The sequence below is a fragment of the Ailuropoda melanoleuca genome, chromosome 8 (assembly GCF_002007445.2).
Source record: "Ailuropoda melanoleuca isolate Jingjing chromosome 8, ASM200744v2, whole genome shotgun sequence".
NCBI lineage: Eukaryota > Metazoa > Chordata > Mammalia > Carnivora > Ursidae > Ailuropoda > Ailuropoda melanoleuca.
In genome coordinates, this window is record NC_048225.1 from 34,918,824 (window position 1) to 34,925,631 (window position 6,808).

The following is a 6,808-nucleotide window of genomic DNA, read 5'->3' on the forward strand; positions in this document are numbered from 1 at the left end:
ATTTATTTGACAGAGATAGAGACAGCCAGCGAGAGAGGGAACACAAGTAGGGGGAGTGGGAGAGGAAGAAGCAGGCTCATAGCAGAGGAGCCTGATGTGGGGCTCGATCCCATAACACCGGGATCACGCCCTGAGCCGAAGGCAGACGCTCAACTGCTGTGCCACCCAGGCGCCCCAACCTTAGATTTTTAAAAACAAATGCTGTAGTCATTGCCTTGCGTGCCTTGCGTGCAGTAACAATGAAAGAGGGCTGGAGCATGCGACTCTTGATCTCAGCGTTGTGACCTCAAGCCCCTCGTTGGCTGTAGAGGTTACTTAAAAATAAAATATTAAAAAAAATAAAGAAGACTTTTATTTACATAAATAGCATTTAAGTTCTCTTTTAACTGAATTGAAGTCACCTTATCTCCAGGATATGCATGAGCCTATAGACACTTTCTAATAATATTTAGGGTTCTTTTGGCAGATGGGAGGGAAGGAAGAAGGAAAAGAAAAGGAGGGAAAGAAAACATCTCAAATAGGCTTAGGGAAAGGAATTCACTGGTTGACACAACTGAAAAATTGACAAGGTAGTTCTGGGTTTAGGCACAGCCGAATCACACAGGTTAACCATGTCATCAAGAATTGGTTCTTTTCTGTTTCTCACCTTTGCTTCCCTGTGCCTTGACTCCATTCTCAGGCAGGCTCAGATCTCAGGATGGCAAGACGGTTGCGAAAAGCTCCAGGCTTACATCCTCACAACTCCAAGTCCAGCACATAAACAATAATGAATGCTTTCCTTTAAAAAAAAAAAAATCGAGCTTTGCATCTCAGCAAGATTTGGACAAGAAGAGACCGTGTTTTAATTGGCCAGGCCTGAGTCAAATGCTTATCCCTGAAGGCAGAGTTAATACCACCAAACCATATGAACTAAGAGTGGGAAAGAGGTGATTTCCCCAAGGAAAATCAGGTTGCTCTTGTGGGTAGGTGGGGGATGGGGGGAGGGATAGAAAGAAGGAAAAGAAAGAAAAGAAGAAAGGAAAGACAGGAGGGGGCGTGAGAGAGATCAAGCAAGAGAAAGAGATGTACAATAAAACCACAAATGTCTACTGTCCTTTTCTGACTGTTCTAGTTGCACACACTGTTTTCCCCATATTTTCAATTTCAAAATGTCACTAACCCAAGCACTCACCTCCTCCCCATAAGGAGGCAATCCAAATGTCACCCGCTTACTGCATCCATCCCCTATTCCATCACACCTGGTGAGGTAAACTCTTTTCTGCCAGGTCAAGATGGACCAGCAATCTAAGCAGAAAAGATGTTTATCTATTCCCAACGTATCCAAGTGCAGAGTGAAGAAGGTAATGATGAGTTCTATTTGGAAGAGACATGAACATGTGTAGATCACTTCCTTCTGAACAAGAAGAATAAAGACTATTTTGTCTCGAGACTTTTAAGTCAATGACCTGGGGAGGAGAAGTACTAAAAACTCCCCTCTTTCCTCAGGATACATGCCAGCTGCATTTTACAATGGGAATAATCACCTCTTCCTCAGGGGGTCTATTGCATTCGGTGCTGGGGAGGGGCCCAGGGAATCAGACTTGAGTTCTCAAGTTCCAGTCATATCTCCTGCTACGAATCCCATCTGTTTGACTTGGTGTGGAATAATTTTAGCCTAGGACTGAGAATTTAACTTTTCAAAAAGTATCCCTGTTTTTTAGTCAGGGAACCAAAAAACCACTTTAAATAGTCCAAGTGTCAGAGAGATTTTAATGCAAGGCATTGGTTACACAGATGATGGATGAGCTGAGAAGCCAAATAAAGGATGCTGAAGCCATCCTGAGATGAGCAAAAGCATGAAGCCACGACCACTCCTAGGATGGAAGAACAAAAAGACAAGGGGCCAGGAATCACTAAGCAAACCCTGCAACATTGGCTGGCCTGTTGGGTAGGAGCCAGATCTGGTGAGGAGTTTCAGTCGCAGAGATGCCACTCATGACAGAGAGGAGGAGGAATACAATTCTTCCCTCTTCTCTTTCTCCACTTTCTAGGTAACGCAGCTCATTGGCTGAACTCAGCTGGTCATAGCTCACCCAGAGGGCTGGGGAACATAGCCTGGAGCCTTACATCTCAGGCTAGAAAAGGGCAAAGAATAAATCTGCCAATAAACAGCCCCAGGTCTAATACAACATGCCTGCAGATTTCTGGATCTCAGCCACTATAGATTGCTGACCTGGAGCAAAAAGCAGATTTCTTAGCAAAGCCCGATTTTCTTCCCTACCTGCTTTCAGATACATTAATTTCAATCTAAATTGGTCTATTTGTTATATGATGGCGTCAATTAGGAAACTGTTCAACTGCAATTATTTGAGAACTCAACTAATGGATGTTTTAAAAAAAAAAAAGAAGGTTTTTAAAAAAATATTTTACTGACTCCTAGAAACACATGTTTTTCAAATTTTCTTGTTTATAAAACTAGGTTGTCATTTACAATGATGTAAAAAGAAAGCATTATATTATTGTATAGTTATCAACATCTTTTTTCTTTCTTAATGATACATAAAATAATGTTGTGTCTTACAATCTACGACATCTTGGACTTGATGAAATGCAATGCTGCAAATGCCTCATGCAACAAGGGGTCTGAGGTGGGCAGTCCTAACTTAGTCCAACAATGCTATCAAGTAACCAAGCTATTTCCATCTTCATTTCTGCCATGAAACAGCACAGAAATTTTCTTCCTCATTATTATCAAGTTGTGAGGACAAGATAGTTAACTCAGCAACATGCCTATGTTCCAAACCAGAAAAACGGAAGGGAAAAAATATGAAAACCAAAAAGTATTGTCTATAGCAAGCCTTTACTTTAATTTGGGAAAGGTCACCCTATCCGGAGACTTACCCATGCTCATTAGTCATGACTGAGTCTATGGACTTTCAGATCTTCAAGAGAAACTGGGTGTCAAGGATTTAGTGTTATAACCTCTATAGCAGAGGATGACAAGAAAACAAGTGGTTGAAAATGATGGTAAATAAAAGTATAAGACATTCTTGGGAATGATAAACATGAATTCAGGATGGTGATCATCTTTGAGGGAATTTAGGGAGGTGTGATTGAAAGGGTATACAAAGGGACTTAAATTATGTAATTTTCTAAACTGGATGGAGACTACATGATTGCTCCATTTTTTAATGTCTTTTTGTATACCTGAAATAGATTATTAGAAAAGAAAAGAAAGCTAAATTAAATTATTTGAAGTTCTCACTAAAGGCATTCTGCTATAAATAAATGAATAAATAAATGGTGATTGATTTAGATTTATGGCAGTTTGCAGATAAAGCATACTGAAAGGTCCTCCTGACTAAAATAACTAAAATGCTAGGTTTAAAAATAAAAAGGAGTATTTCAAAACTTCCTAAAAAGCTACAAAAATAAAAACCATGTGGTACTGGCATGAGCAAAGACATAAAGACCCATAGAACAGAACCGAGACTCCAAAAATAAACTCTAACATTAATAGTCAAATGATTTTCAACAAAATGCCAAGACAGCTCAAAGAGGGAAAACAGTCTTTTCAAAAATCGTGCTAGGACCAGCGGATATCCACATGCAAAAGAATGCTATTAGACCCCTACCTCATACCATATACAAAAGTAAACTCAGAATGGTTCATAGATTTAAATTAAAAATAAAAACTATGAAGTCCATAGAAAAAAAGAAACGTAAATCTTTATGATCTTGGATTAAGCAATAGTTTCTTAGATATGACACCAAAAACACAAGCAACAACAAAAATAGATAAATTGAACTTCAATTAAATAAAAAACTTTGGTGATTCAAAGCCACTATCAATAAAGAAGAGAGCTGTGTTAGGATCTCCAGAGTAAAAAAACCCACAGAACTAATAGGAGATATATCTATATGTTTATACCTGTGTCTACATCTATCTATGTATCTATATCTATCTATCTATCTATCATCTATCTATCATCTATCTATCTCTCTATCATCATCTATCTATCTATCTATCTCCAGAGAGAGAGATTTATTATGAGAAACTACTTCACACAGTTATGGAAACTGAGAAGGCCTATGGCCTGCCATTTACAAGCTAGAGACCCAGAAAAGCCAGTGGTGTAATCCAGTCTGAGCCTGACAGCCTGAGAACTAGGGGAATGATGTTGTGAATCTGAGTCTGAGGGTGGGAGAAGATGAGATGAGATGTTCCAGCTCAAGAAGTGAGACCAAAAAAAAGAAAAAAGAAAAAAAAAAAAGCAGGGGATGAATTCCTCCTTCCTCCTTCTTTTGTTTTATTCAGGTTCTCAACAGACTGAACGATGCCCCCTCACACCGAGGAGGGCAATCTACTTTCCTGAGTCCACTGATTCAATTGCTAATCTCATCCAGAAATGCCCCCAGAGACACATTGAAAAATAATGTGTAATCTGGACACCCTGTGACCTAGTCAAGTTTACACATAAAATTAGCTATTAAAATAGCCCATAGAATGTGATAAAGTATTTGTAAATCATATATATGATAAGAGACTTGTATCCAAAACATATAAAGAATTGTTACAACTTAATAATAAAAAGACGACAAAATTTTGGGGCACCTGGGTGGCTTAGTCAGTTAAGCATCCATCTCTTGATTTTGGCTCAGGTCATGATCTCAGGGCTGTGAGATCAAGGCCCACATTGGGCTTTTCCCTGGGCATGGAGCCTGCTTGGGATTCTCCCTCTCTTCCTCTCTCTCTCATAAATAAATAAATAACGCAATTTTTAAAAGGGCAATCATAATGAATTTTTTACCAATGAAGATACACAAATGGCCAATAGCATGTGAAAAAATGCTCAATATTTACAGTCATTAGGGAAATGCAAATGACTTCACACATACTAGGATGTCTATAATCAATAGCAAGTGTCGACAAGCATGTGGAGGAATTAGAACCTTCATATACTGCTGGTGGGACAGTAAAATGGTACAGCCATTTTGAAAAACAGTTTGAAAGTGCCTCAAAAAGTTAAATATAGAATTTAAGTGAAAACATATATCCACTCAAAAATGTATCCATGAATATTCATAACAACATTATTCGTAACAGCCAAACAAAAGCAGAAACATTTCAGTGTCCATCAATTGATGAATGGATAAACAAAACAGTCACGAAAGAGCACATGTTAGATGATTGCATTTCTAGGAAATGTCCAGAGGCAAATCCATAGAGACAGAAAGTAAATTAGTGATTGTCTAGGGCGGGCGGGGCGGGGGGAGGAGGGAGGAGAGGAGAATGACTGCTAANCGGGGGGGGGGGGGGCGGGGGGAGGAGTGGGAGGAGAGGAGAATGACTGCTAATGGGTAAAGAGTTCTTTTGGGGGTGAAGAATGTGTCCCGGGGCGCCTGGGTGGTGCAGTCGTTAAGCGTCTGCCTTCGGCTCAGGGAGTGATCCCGGAGTTCTGGGATGGAGCCCCTCATCAGGCTCTTCCACTGGAAGCCTGCTTCTTCCTCTCCCACTCCCCCTGCGTGTGTTCCCTCTCTCGCTGGCTGTCTCTCTGTCACATAAATAAATAAAATATTTTAAAAAAAATCTTAAAAAAAAAAGAATGTGTCCCAAAATTAGATAGTGGTGATGGTCGCACAATTCTGAAAGTACTAAAAATCACTGATTGGACACATTAAAGGAATAAATTATATGACCTGTAATTTAAATCTACTTTAGATAGAAACAAAAATACGGAGGCGTTTAATCAATAGGTCAGTGAGTTGCCACCAAAGTAATTCATATACACACCCAGAAATGAAGTAAAACCAGGAATCCTTGGACATAAGCAAGTACTGATGCCAGCTTCACCTTCCACAGTTTCTGTTGAACTCTGGAAAACTTGAACGTGCATTGTGGCAACTTCACAGGGTGTGGGGGACAGGATGTTCATACTAGGCACATTAAAGGTGAGGATTCTGTCATAAGATCCCCTATAAAAATTACTACTCCAACAGAGTAAGGGTAAAAATGAAATAAATCCTGGCATGTTACAAAGGGGAAAAATTATTCTTTGAAAACATGTAACCAAAAGTCAGCATCCATATGAGTTTGGACTTATATTCATAAAAACATATATATTCAAAAACAACAACAAAACCTGAGTGTAGAATTTCATGTGAAGTGCCATCCTCCTCAGTTGGGTGCACCCTCAGGAAACAGACAGAAGAAAAATGCAATTGATCTTATGAGGCTTCAAAAAATTCCCACAAATGTACAGGGAAAACCAGCATCAGATCCACTATCAAAAATCACAAAACACATAAGTAAACAAAGCACCATGAGGGAGAACCAGCATAAGCGACAGGCAGCCACAGAAGAGTCACGAAATTTCAGATACTGGAAATAAGAGACATCTATAAAATACCTAGATTTAATATATTTTCAAAAAATAAATAGCTTAGAAATAGCACCATGAATTGAGTATTGTCGCTAGAGAATGGAGAATTCTTTTTAAACATCCATAGAATATTCGTAAAACGTGATAACATTATATGCCAAAAATAGCCTTGTTAAACTGCAAAAGATCAGTATTGTACTGACCACATTCCTTATCTACAATTCATTTAAGTTAGAATGAATTTTAAAAGATAATTTGTAAAGGGGCGCCTGGGTGGCACAGCGGTTAAGCGTCTGCCTTCGGCTCAGGGCGTGATCCTGGCATTGTGGGATCGAGCCCCACATCAGGCTCCTCTGCTATGAGCCTGCTTCTTCCTCTCCCACTCCCCCTGCTTGTGTTCCCTCTCTCGCTGGCTGTCTCTATCTCTGTCAAATAAATAAATAAAA